Genomic DNA, 13,554 nt, shown 5'->3' with positions numbered 1-13,554 from the left:
AAAGGGTCCAGGCACAAATACAAAGGCCTTGGAGTGGGACCCCAGCAGAAAGCGAGGTGATGTCTGCAGAGCAGGTGGGGAGAGGCCAGCTGCGCAGATGCTGCCGCTGGAGAATCTCCAGGTGGCGGAGGGCACAGCCGGGGCTGCAGGCAGAGGCCAGATAGTGCAGGGAGTGCAAGCCAGGCCGACAGGTTGGACTTGATTCTAAGTACGCTGGGAGACCTTGCAGGTTGTAGGCACAGGAAGGAGAGGATCTGGGTACCATTTCTAAAGTGATCTTGCCTTGCTGTGGAGAACCGAATGTGGGAGGCACGAGAGCAAGCAGGGAGGCAGGCAGGCGACTGCACTAGTGTGGCGGGTGAGGCTGTGGGGGCAGCGGGGTATGGGGGCGCTGGGGATGCCTAAGGTAGGATCTGGCTGCTGGGGATCATGACAGAAAGAGAGGAAAGGAGGATGACTCTGTGGTTTGGGATTGAGTGACTGAGTTACTTGAGCTCCACGAGGGCTGGGATTTCTGTCTGGTTTGCTCACTGCTCTGCCTCCAGGGCCTGGGATGGCCCCTGGCACCTAGCTTATGTGGAGCTGGGTGAGAATGGGGAGTGGTGGAGGAGAGGTAGAGTTCTGCCTTCGTGCTCTGAGAGTGAGGGCTTTGTCCCTGCGGGACTGCCAGGTCATCCGCATGCTCAGAGGGCAGGCGTGGCGGGTGCTGGTGTGGCCTTCAGCATCTGGAGGGCACCAAGCCCCGGGACTGGCTGAGCCTATGCAGGTTGAGAGGGAAGAAAGGACAGGTGAGGCAGGGATCCTGGACTCATCTCGCCGTGTGCAGCTCTGGACGAGAAGAAGCGGCCCACTGGGAATGAACAGCAGCAGACACTGCAGGCTCCGGCCCTTTGGACACCTGCCCTGTGGGAGCCAAGCTGGGTGTCTCAGCCGTTCACTCCACTCACTGGAGTGTGGGGCCCGGGGGGGACTCTATGGGAGGCAGGGGGCTGTCGGGGATGCTGTGGGGGTGCTGTGGGGAAGTCAGGGTGTGAGGGAGACGGGGGGTTGAGTGTAAACACAACAGGGGCTTTGCCAAAGAAACACAAGAGTAAGAAAGAGGGCAGGGGAACTATGTGCCTGTGTGAGTATGTGATGCTACTGATGGAACAAAGAGCAGGTTGGGGGAGACAGAAAGGAAGCTTCCGTAGGATCGAGGCATGGGGCTGACTGGACGGTGAGAGGCCTGAGAGGAAGCTTCCGTGGGATCGAGGCACAGGGCTGACTGAACGGTGAGAGGCCTGAGAGGAAGCTTCCGTGGGATCGAGGTGCGGGGCTGACTGGACGGTGAGAGGCCTGCGGTCAGTGCATTGGGGTTTCAGTGGCAGGAACAGGTGTTGGAGGCTGGATGGCAGGGCAGGGGAGCTAGAGATATCACAGAGAGGGATGCTGGGAACAGAGGCTTCCGAACTGGCACAGTTAGGGGAGGTGCTGAGGCCAAGAACGTGGCCATGTGGATGGATGGCTGAGGAGGAATGGAGGGAAAGATTATTACAGGGGACGTGAAGGCCTTCAGAAGCCAGGGAGTTGGGTGGACATTGAAGTTACGAAACAGTGACATTGTGGTAGAGGGTGAAGAGACAGTGGGCTGGGGGCTGACATCATCCATTTGTGAGCAGTCCACATTGCAGGTGTCCCTGAAGGATGGGTTGGCTCAGCATGGAGGAGGGAAGGCCCAACTCTGAGAGGCTGCAAGTGGCAGGAGAGCAGTGAGCAGGGAAGAGACCGTTGGGACTGGCGGCAGGGGAGGACCTGGGAACCCGTCTGGTCACCCCTGCTCCTTTGCCTGCAGAAGGCTGAAGTGACGGCCCCGGAGGAGCCCCTGCTGTACTGGCTGAGGGGTCCTGGGTGTGGCAGGCACCATGTGGTCTGGCTTTCATGGTGTCCCTGAGTGAGGCACTCGGTAGCCTCTCCTTCCCCCTCTAAGGCAGCTCCACAGATGCCCTTTATCCCACTGAAAGGATGTGAGGTCACCCCCTGGAGGTCCCACTCAGCACTCCAAGTTTCTCTGTCTGTATAGGACCCCGTGTTAAGAACAGTTTACACTGTTTAATTCAAGGTCCCAGAAGTACCAGTTCTCATTTGTTATGTAATACTTGCACTAGTTAGTTAAAAAAAGAGTTTCTAGTTATAAGAACAATAACTAATAATTAACTAATTAGAATAATCACCAATAATCACAATAATAATCACTAGTAATAATATCTACTATGATTGTGGCCATTAACAGTATATTTTTTATGCTTTCCACTATATAAATTTAAACTAAGACAAGGATATGACCTGGGGCCAAGGTCATATATATATATATATATGTATATACTTGCTCCCCTAGTAGGATGAGATTTTCTGGTTAAATTTTGTGACCTGGACTTTACAACATTCTCAGAGACGTGGAGAGGAGGGTGGGTTCCTTGTCATATATCTCAGACCACACGTCTACCCTCAGTACCCGGTAAACTTACTTCAGAGCAGCCCTCCATGCTGTCCCTGTCCCCAGCTTGCTGAAGGTCAGCCACTTGACCACGTCTAGAGAGTCCCCTCTCCATCACTGCCTTTTAGGGGGGTACACAAAACATTTAACCCGTATTGACACACCAGCCCTCTACTCCCACTTATATCTTGGCACAACCCCAGTTTACAACCCGAGCCCACATCTTTCCGTTCCCCAAGCTGACTGATTCCCGGTAGGGCAATGGCAGCGAAGCTGGGAATGTGTGGGAAGGACAAGGAGGGCAGCCTTGATACACTGCTTTCCCCTGAGACACACCAGATTGACGATCCAGCCTTAGACAATGTGGGTCATGGTTGGAGTAAACACGATAGAGAGCATTCCTTTATAACAATGCCAGTAGGAATTTATCTGGACAGAACTAGGATCAAAGCTCAGGACTTGAACCTCACTTTCTTCATATATAACATGAAAGTAATATAGAGTTATGGGAGATTCAAACAAGACACGTTGGTAGAGTATATTAAACCCTGAAGCTAACAGTAACTGTCTGATGAATGGGGATTTTTACTATTTTTATATTCAGAAATTGTTACAGTGACTGCATGTTGTAGGAGCAGCAAGAGAGGAACCCTGTCTCTTCCATTTCTATGTGAATGTCAGGGTAAGCTTGTCAATTTCTGCCAAAATGAAAACTGGAATGTTGATAGAGATTGCCTTGAATCTATAGATCAGTGTGAGGAGTGTTGAAATCTTAATGTTAAGTTTTCCAATTCTTGAACACGGAATGCCTTTCCACTTATTTAGTTCTTCTGAATGATTCTTTAGTAATTTCTTTCAATGATATCTTATAGTTTTTGGAGTCCAAATTTTACACGTATTTTGTTAAATGTGTTCCTAAATGTATTCCTAAATATTTCATTCTTCTTGAATTTAACACCGTAGCATTTTATGTAACAGAATGAGTGTGGGCATCTCACAAACCTGGGTGTGAATTTCTAGCTCTGTTACTGACCAGGTTTGTCACCTTGGGCAAGAGACTGGCTTCTCCGAGCTTCTATTTTTCTCATCCATAAAGAGGGCCTCAAATTCCTTCCAGCTAGCGTTGGCAGGATGATCAGCCGGAGTAAGAAGTTAGACCGCGCAGTGCAGGTGTATACCAGTTTTATTCCTTCCTTTACTAAATCTGCAGTAGGAACTCTGGTTTTTTTCCACATATGACATCTTGTCCTCATGCTATATTAAAATAGCCCCAACAGACTTGAGGGGGAAACATCTGTCTACTTTTGTACCTTAGATACTTAAAAATATTTTTTTACTCTTCTCTTCAGTGTTGTAATTTTTATCTAGTTCTAATTCTCAATCCCCCCCCCCCAAAAAAATCCCTTTGAGTTTCTTTGACCTATATCCTATATTTTTGTGGGCTTATTAAAGAATTTTATCTCCTCAGAGTAGCGGTAACACAATTTACTTCATTTAATATCGTTGCTAGCTCATATTCTCTTAGAAGCATGGAATTTCATCAGAATTTCATTCTTCTGTTCCTATTTAGATATATTTTCTCATGTTTAAGAATTTGATGAAGTTCCTGTGGTGGCTGATGCCCAGGCCCTGTAAATCAGACAAGTTTATTCCCCTTCTTGTAATTTCATGTTTTTTTGTCATGTGTGGACTCTTAGATTTCAGAAGGACAGCAAGAGACTGACTACCTGGCCTTGAAAGGACATGCCCGTCTTCCTGTGTGTGTCATACTGCACGTCACAGCAAGGTGTGTGCCCTGCCAGCGTTCATTTTGATGAAATTGTAAAAGCAGAACTTCTTCAGGAACTTTGTTTCTCCTCCCAAAATTAAATAACTACTGGGGATTTTAAACAACACTTGGTACCACTGTTGTTAAAAAGGAAAACCATGAGCTGGTGAAGAAGATCAGCAACAGGGGCTGGAACGCTGAGAGTAGCTGACCACCTCAGGGAGAGTTTGAGGGTCATGCACCACTCTGATTTCATACGTGATGCACGGGTTCGCCTCTGCTAGAGCAGATGGAAAATGGTGGCTCAATACAAACAGTAACGGCTTTCCCAAACTGTCGAAATCTATGATTTAACACGGGAAACAATCCATGTTTTCATGTGGGGTGGGGTTTGTCATCAGTCTGACGCACTGAAAATTATTTAAATAAACGCTCAAAGCTCTTACAGCCCTCATTTCCAGGTGGTTTCCCCATGTGGTGACATCACAGCGTAGAACTTGAAGAAGGATCCTGATGGGCATACGCCTTACCCTGTTAAGGAGAGACGGAAGTCTTTCTTGATCCAATTCACAGGCATGAGTGGTCAGAAGAGGAACAGGAGAGTGAGGTGTCACATGCTCTCATTCTCACACCCAATGGCGCATGGTTCATTTCAGGCAGGGCAAAGGGTAATGGGTTCACATCCACCAGTGCCCACCCCTGCTGCTCCAGGCAAGGCTGCAGTCATTGGCCGTTATGATGTTTACTTACGAGCACACAAGAACTGCCAATGTAAAATGAAAACTTCACTGCTGACCTGTCATGGCATAAACATTTCTATTACTTAGTGTTAACAATTAGAAGTAGCAGGTAAAGGGTGGGTTGGTACCAGTCTAGATTTACCAGCTTTGCAGAGAATCTTAACTGTGTAGATAGCAGTTCTTCATGGCTTCTGCAGGCAGCGGTTACTCACTGGTAGGAGAAGAAAGGAAAAGAAGCTTTCTTGATAATGCAAGGAATTACCACTGTCTTGTTATTTAAAATATTCTGTAGAACAAGATGAAAATCTTTATAAATCTTTATAAAGCTGATTCCTGTTTATCAGCCAAGGGAGAAAGGATAATAGATGCCTTGTAAGTCGTGCCATTAATTTTAATGATTTTGAGCAAAGCATGTTTCTAACACAAACAGCTGCATTTAGAAGTGTCATACTCACTCACTGTATGTCCACTCCTCTACCGAGGTTAGGTGGGAAGTAAAATGGCCAGAAGCTATCAGGAGAGGACCACCAAACAAGACCAGCACGTTCTCCACTCACTGGCTGTGGCCTTGCCCTCAGACGCAGGAGGCAGTGTCTGTTCCTCTGCGCAGACAGGAGCACTGGAGGAGCGCTGTCTCCCGCTTCTCTGGGTAATGTTGTAGTTTGCCCATGTGTATCTCAAAAACAACGTTTTAAAAGATGCCAAATGGTGACTCTAATGTTTTTTTAAAAAGAAGTAAATACAATCAGAAGATGTTAATACAACTGGAATAAAAACAGTTGGAAGAAAATGCCAGAAAAAATAGGAACACCTTTATGCAAGAAAAGAAAGGATCGAACACCTTCCTTTCTTTCAAGTTCTGTTTTTAACCCATTTTCTGTCAGTTTCCACAGAATGTTGGGCTATTTGGGCATTTCTGTATCAACTTAGAGAATCTGATGTTTCTAGTCGACAGACCAAAGGAGACACTTTTCTTCTTTTTGCCTCTGTCTTGATTCAAGCGATGTGCACCATTCCTGTTGTTGATGGAATCTAAACTCCGAGGCACTGTCCACATCCAGCACTCACGGCTCCAGGCTTTAGACACGACTCCCACGTTTGGCTCCACGACATGCTTAGTTAAAGCACAGCTTTTACAATGCTTGTCATATCAGACCTGTTTGTCAGAACATTGGTGTTGCCCTGGGGGGAGCACAAGGCGAAGAATGTGGGATTTCTACTTGGAAGTCTGTGCTGTGAAGATCCATTTGCCATAAAGCAAAATAAATTACACTCTTGGTCTGAGGCCGACAGCCAGGACCTGTGCTCAGGACCCCAGGGAACCCAGGGAAGGGTTTTCTAATTAGTGAGGACAAATTGAAAATACAAGCAGGTGGTTTACCAACTCTACCATGTAAACATTAAAAAAATGAAAAAAATGAGATTTCTTCAAGCTAGCAAACATCGGAAATAATTTAAAGTTTTCTGGAAAAGAAATATATTTATTTATCTACCAATCTGAGAAAATAGTATATTTGCATATTTCATATATTTAGTTACATGATAAATTTTATTTTGTACAGTGTAGAGTAGTATGTCCTTTGCCTGAATACTGTACTTCTATAGATAATGTACTTAAACCCTTGAATGTCATTTCATTGTGCTACGTAGGGGCTGAACGTTTGTGTCCCCAAAGTTCACATGTTTAAGCCCTGATCTGCAGTGTGATGATATTGGAGACAGGCCTTCGGGAGGTGATGTGTGTGAGAAAAGGTCATGAGGATGGGGCCTTCTGATGGGATTAGTGGCCTTATAAAAGAGGATGAGAGAGAGATCTCGCTGTCCGTGCATGTGCACGCACCAGGACAGGCCGTGTGAAGACAGGAGAAAGAGGCCTTCTGCAAGCCAGGAAGCGGGCCCTCACCAGGAGCCACGTCAGTTGGAACCTTGATCTTGGGCTTTCCAGCCTCCAGATCTCTGAGGAAATACATGTCTGTCGTTTGAAACACCCAGTCTGTGGTACTTTGATGGAGACCGGGCTGACTGCATCGCCAGTAATACACTGGCCCTGGGCAATGGCTATGATATTGTGCACGTGACCCTGCTGAGCAGCAGCAGCTAATGAAGACTTTTCCCACCACTTTTCAAATGGATTCCATTTATCAGCCTTCAGATTTATTTCCAGCCCTAAGCTAGGCTCTGTGCATCTAGGCTGTGTCCATTTGTGTGGCCAACTACATTTCTGATGGGAAACTGTATGGAGTGGAGTTGGGGACAAGGGATCTGAGGCAAGACTGACTGTGTTCAAATTCCAGCTTTGCCACTTACTAGCTGTCTGACCATCAGCAATTGACTTTACTTACCTCTCTGTACTCAGTTCCCTTTCCTGAAAATGGCAGTGATAACAATGTCCACTTTATAGGATGGTTGTGACGTACTGAATAATGAGGTGTTTGGTCCATGTTGCCTCTTAATATTATCCATCCATCATGCTATAGGCTGTACCTTATGGAGTTAAAGATGAATTCCACTCATAGTGTGTCATCCATGAGTTTTATGCACAAGTATACCTTCTGCACATTTACTTCTGTAAGCGAAAAGTGTCTTACAGGTAACACCTGCGACTTTCCACCTGGGGGCTCCTTTTCCAGTGGTGGAAGACTGCTCAGCTCATCCCAGGGCAAGCTGCAAGGGCCAGAGAGTGAATGCCCCAGGAGCAACCCTTGACCAATAATGGACAGGGAGTTGGCATATGTGAGTGTTCTACATGGTCTCCCAGAGTCCCCCAGCAAGATTGAACCCCAGCTGCCTCCAGCAGAAATTGGCTTAATAGCACATACTTTCTTGGCTTCTCTCTGTACCCCACCTTACTCACCATGACCTGTCCAGTGCTTTCTGGAACCGCCTCCCAAATAAACTGTTTACCTACACTCCAGTCCTTATTTCAGGGCCTGCTCAAGGGAAGTCTTTGGCATTAACACAGACATAGGAATCGTAGCCTTATTAAACTGGTAGGACCGTTCCACATGGTGTGTTTCTCTCCTACTCACTAAGTGAATTCTCTCCCAGGACCAGCAGAGAGCAGGGACTGATGCGTCACACTGGAAGGCAGTGTCACTTGGGAAGTGGCTTTACATATGCATCGGTGTTGATGCTATGCAAATCTCTTCAGAATGAATCACATCCCAGGCATAGATGAGAGTGAATCTCAGGGAGACAGAGTCTCTCTGAATCCTCACAATGGGTCTTCTCTTATAGAGTCTTATGGGAAAAACTGACTTTGAAACAATCATTCATTTGACCTCGGCTGCTATTTTAATGATTTTTAAGAACAAGCATCTTTCCATGGATGTCTCACCCAGAATTTCTTAAGAATATGTTAATTTGCTTTTCCAGATCAAATGCAGATCCATCAGAGTGCATTGCCTTTTGGCTTCTGGTCAGGAAGGTGTGAAGGTCTGCGGGGCTGTCCTTTGCCATTAAAGGTAATAAAATACAAAGTCGCTGAAGTAAGATAAGAGTGTCAGCAACTGAATTATCGAGTGTCATCAGATAGATGCTTCTGATGTGTCCAGAAAGCACCTTCAGGAGAGTTTTATCTGTCTTTATATTTATACTACTTAAACTCTGACTAGTTAAGATCTTTAATGTGAACGTTGACAAAATTATGCTCACTTCTCATTCAGAAGTCACACATTAAGCATATCACACTTGTTTTCCAAATTTCAAGGGTCCTTTATCCTGAATATGTGAGTGGTCCTTTGCTCCAGATTCATTTTCAGGTTCTCAGAAGCTCTGTGGTCTTCAAGTGAGACTGCTGAGTGACCGGGCCCTCTTTGTTTCTTCTCAGCTGCTCCTTCCTGAGGACTGTGGAGGAAGGCTGGCTTCTCTGGCCAGAAGAAGGGCTGCTGATGAATACAAATGTCCCTGGGGAATGGGTTGCTCACACATGGTATTTATCACCAGGGCATAACAATGACATGTGGCAATATAACAAGATTGACTAACCAACTAACTCAGTACATAGGCAGTGCTAACCAGGTGAAGGGAAAAGCTGAGGGAAAAAAGAAGACAAAACATTATTAAAAAATAAGACAAAGGGAGACAGGTCAGTACGCAAATATGTATTTTGATGTCCAGAACTGGCTGTAAGCTCATCAGCAGTAATGCAAAGAGGGAGACACAATCAGCAGCATGACTCACAGTGTCCAAGCGGTAAAAATAGACTGGGGCTCATGAGAAATTCAGCTATTTCTGTTCCTGAGATGAGATGCAAAGTTCTCGTTGAAGCAACAGTGCTCTGCGATGAGAGCATCGCCCAAGTCACTGGGAATGCCTCCCCCAGCCCTGCTCTCCTGTCTCCCTTCTCCTGCTCTAGCTTTTCCACGCCTCTGGTCTACACAGCTCACTTATTACATTCATGGTCTGCCTCCCATCCTTGGGTTGAGCATAAGCTTCACAAGGGCGGAGGCTTCTTCTGGCTGGTTCCCTGATTTACCCCTAGCACCAAGAACAGTGTCTGATAGAGGGTGGGTGGTCACTGCTTATTCAGTGAATGATTGGATGAAGAAACATCATTTCTTTGGGTCTGTTCCTTACAAAGTAAATCTGTGGGATTTGATGAGAGCAGTTTCATGCTCTGCAGACACTCTTGGTGTGTGGGTCTCTGATCGCTTGTTTCATTGCAATGTAGGTTGTGGCATACCTAGTCCAAGGATCAAATAAAGATGCACATATGTAAAGGGACCACATGAATAATAAAAATCTTTAAAGAAGCCCATTGAGATCAATTAGAGAATGATGGGGATTGAGACAAAGCAAAGAAACCCATGCAGGCTGGCCTGGGGCACCCTTGGCTGCCTGTGGGCTGACCAGGCCCAACCTTGGCTCTGGGTCTCCATCCATGGCCACAAGACTGTTTGCGGGTCTCTGTCCTGGGGTTTTATTTTCCTTGTTGTGAAGCATGGAGGTTCTTAGTTTTCAGTTTTCTTCAGAGTAGATCAAGTTTCAAACTTGAAATCTGTAATTCATAAAGAATAGTTTTTATTTCAAAGTAGTAAAAGAAGTTCAGTGAGGCTGGAGGACAGAAAGTTGAGGGTGGGATGGGGTCAGGAGTTGAAGTCGAGAATTGGACATGGGTTGGCTTATGCTGGGCCTTGTAAGCTACGCTAAGGTCTTTGGTCTGCACCCCAGGAACAGTGTCGCTGAAGGAATTTACACAAGATCAGCTGTGTGTCTGAACGACCTCTATGGCTAGTCCACTGGCCAGGAGTGGATGTCGGGGAGGAGCTAGGAGGTGGTCAAAGTGGCCTGGGTGAGAGATGATAGTATCTTGTGTAGGGTTACAAGGGAGACAGCTGGATGATTCAGCAGGACTTGTCAGTGACTCGATTTTGAAGGGGAGGAGGAGGTGGTGGTAAAAAAAGACTCCCAGGCTGGGACCTGGACAGGTCGTAGGGAGCTCACAGACACAGGGTGGGGTGAGGAACCAGCAGAGGGTTTGGTGGGTGTTGAGTCTGATGCTTTTGAGGGGTCCTAGTGGAGATTCTAGTGGGTCCCGTGGTCACTGGCACGTGGGTTGTAGTTGGCACCATGTGCGACAGGGAGATTTTGAGAAAGGAGTTAAACCTAACACTTACAAGCTGGACAGAGGGGGATGACCTGGCCAAGAGTGGGTAGAAAGACCTGGAGAGGAAGCGGGAAGAGCAGGAGAAAGTGCAGTCAGGGAAGCATGGGGGAAATTCCCTCAAGGAGAAGGAAATTACCATGGGTCACGTGTTTCCAGGTTTCTAGAGGTGGAGGATTGTGAGGTGTGAAAGCATCCTCTTGGCTCACTGACCTTTAAGCCGTGCAGTCTTTCAGTGGCATCGGGGCAGGGAGCCAGACTGGTTCCTACACACCCCTGCTCCAGCTTTTTCTCCTCACGCAACCTCGAAGCTAACTTTGGGTGGATTTTAGCCATCCGCATTCATTTCTTGTACCTTGAGACTTGTTTTTTAGTGACACTGCACCATCTTTAATACCATTTGAGTTTAAGAGGATCTGTGGTAGCCTCCCCCCGTATTTGCTGTGTCACAGTTTGCTTCACTTACCAGGTTAGGTGTCTCTGAGGCCCGGCAGAACTCGGCCTTCTCCTTAGGTGTCCAGACCTTGGACGTCAGAGCATAATGGGGCTAGGGCTTCATGAGGAGATTGGATATCCCAGTGCAGGAGGTGGGAGGCTGGAGCTCTGCCTGGGCACTTGGAGCAAGTTTTAACGGTCTGCAGATACTGATGTGTCGTTAAAAGTCCCAGCGTTTCTCAGTTGTCTCACTCTCTGTCCTGCCAAATGTTGTAGCCCAGTGGTAACCAACCAGAGGTCGGCTTCAGATCAGCATTGCTAAAGGGAGATGGTTTCTTTTAACTAGTCCAGGATAAATGTCCTGATGGCAGAAGTGAAAGGGCCGTGAGATCATCTCAACGCTGCCCTGAGCCTTGGGGTGTGACTGTGACTTAGCCCCCCACTGTCAAGTCCTGGTCCAAGTTTATCCCAGCTGCTCAATTTGGCACCACCAGCTTCCATTCATAAATCACCCCAGGGAAGAATTTTCCATCTAGGTCAATGCAGCGGTGGCTAGGAGCATGCCTCTTGCCCAGTGCTTCCAGCTGGGGGTCTGTCAATCCAAGCATCCCTGTCTTTAGCAAGGTTTCAGACCAAGGGCACATGGAATAAGGTAAAGTTAACCTTTATCCAAAAACATGCCAGGGGTCCAAGCAGAAACACCCCACATACCTAGAAAGGGAAAATGCAAGTGAGACAAACACCCAGGATGTCAGGACACCAGGCCAGGTTTATGAGAAAGAAATGCCCCCCGGTGAGATGGAGAACATGACAATAATCCTCCCTGCTGCCATCAGAGTCAGGGGTGCCAATGTTCTGGTATATTGTCACTTTTTTTCCTTTAAACCTAGAGAAATAAGACCTCAAACTATAAACTTTCCAAAATTCAAGTCTCTTGAAGTCATATAACATTAATGCCCACTAGAGAAGGTCCTTTTCTGGAAGCCCCAGACTGGCCTTGTTGCTGGAGAAGAAATGTGGCCCCTGTGGGTGCAATCCAGTGATTGTCCTCACCTAAAATAAACGTGCCTGTTGGTTTCCCTCTGGCTGGTTTAAAGTCTGCGACGCTGCACCTTCCAGGGCAGTGGCTCTTCCTTGATCTGCCAAGTCAGCGTGCTCCACGGCAGGCCACACTAGCTCCTGGCATTGACACAAGTTTGCGACTTGTGGACCCAGCTCACATGTGAGGGGCTGTGTTTTGTGCCAGTCTCAGCCTATCAATAGCCAATTAGTAGGACCAGCCCTTCTGGCTATGATGATTGCAAGACACCCTTGAAAAATAACCATCAAGAAACTGAAAAAATAAAGGTTTTTTTACTTACAGGTCCTAGAAATTGCACAGTACACCTGTAACACAGTGAGGTTGCACGTACAGAGAGAGAGCACATGGGCCTGGGGTTCTCCTTTTATTAGGGTCAAAGGTTGGGGCATAGGATTTCAGGGGCTCACTTTTTGTTGGTGAACATATGAGCGGGAATTTGAAGATTGGCCCTGAGCTAACATCTGTTACCAATCTTTTTTTTCTTCTTCTTCTTCTCCCTAAAGCTCCCTGGTACATAGTTGTATATTCTAGTTATCGGTCCTTCTAGCTCTGCTACGTGGGACACCACCTAGCATGGCCGATGAGCAGTGCTAGGTTTGTGCCCAGGATCCAAATCGGTGAAACTGTAGGCCACCAACGCAGAGCGTGCAAACTTGAGACCTAGGCCCTGGGCTAGTCCTGAGAGCAGGAAGAGATTGCGAGAAGAGAAAAACAAGCCGCCCAAAGGATCAGTTATTGATATTAACCAAGATCTCTAAAACCAAGGAACCCCAGTGATTGGGGAGGGGTTGGGGGGGATGGACTGGCTCTGTGTCTAGTCCTGTGGCTGGCAATGTGTTTATTTGAGATAGCCATCTTTGAAATGGATGCCTTGGCAAGCAAAGCTTAAGTTAGGCACTTACATTACAAAAAAGAGAAAACCCACTGTCAGGGCTTATGCTACAGGCAGATTCAAGTCAGCCAGACAAGGAGAGAAGTTGGGCGGTGGGCGAGGCAGCCTGGTTCCTCATTCACTTGGAGGGGAGCGGTATTAGAATGAAGGGGAGATTGGGTTAGGGGACCTATGACTAGGGTTTGGGTGCATGTGGCTTCATTGGGAAGTGATTCAGGGGGAGTGGGGAAGGCGGCAAGGAAGGGAGGGCAGCCAATTAATGGCTCCTTATCAAGAATCACCACTGCCACAGCCCCCGAGTCAGTCTTGCTGGAGGAGTTATCAGGGAGGAAGTAGGACCTCTTACAGAACCTGCAGGCCAGGGGCTGGTTGGAGTCATCCTCACCTCCCCCAGGGTGGCCCAGGCTGCTCCTTGGGGCCCTGACTCCTTCTCAGGCCACCAAGCATGGGGACCCACACAGCACCCTGCTTGTGGTAGGATGCCGTCCACGCATGCTGCAGTGACGAGTGCCGAGGGTAAACAGGCCACACGGTCAGCATCTGCAACCCCAGGAATGAGG

General features: G+C 47.3%; 1 protein-coding gene across 11 annotated transcripts in view; it reads left to right on the top strand.

The window, feature by feature from the left end:
* SYNDIG1 (synapse differentiation inducing 1) overlaps positions 1 to 13,554 on the top strand; it is a 191,109-nt gene that overhangs the window by 27,580 nt on the left and 149,975 nt on the right. For 3 of the 11 annotated variants that reach the window (XM_044748321.2, XM_070485461.1, XM_070485462.1), the window contains exon 2: positions 8,357 to 8,445. The exons of the other annotated variants lie outside the window; for them this stretch is intronic. The gene's annotated coding sequence lies outside the window, so the exon portion shown is untranslated. The remainder of the gene's footprint in view (positions 1 to 8,356; positions 8,446 to 13,554) is intronic. 11 annotated transcript variants of the gene reach the window in all.

Source organism: Equus asinus, chromosome 15 (genome assembly GCF_041296235.1).
Source record: "Equus asinus isolate D_3611 breed Donkey chromosome 15, EquAss-T2T_v2, whole genome shotgun sequence".
Lineage (NCBI taxonomy): Eukaryota > Metazoa > Chordata > Mammalia > Perissodactyla > Equidae > Equus > Equus asinus.
Note: the sequence above shows the minus strand (reverse complement) of the source record. Positions and strands in the feature narration are given on the sequence as shown.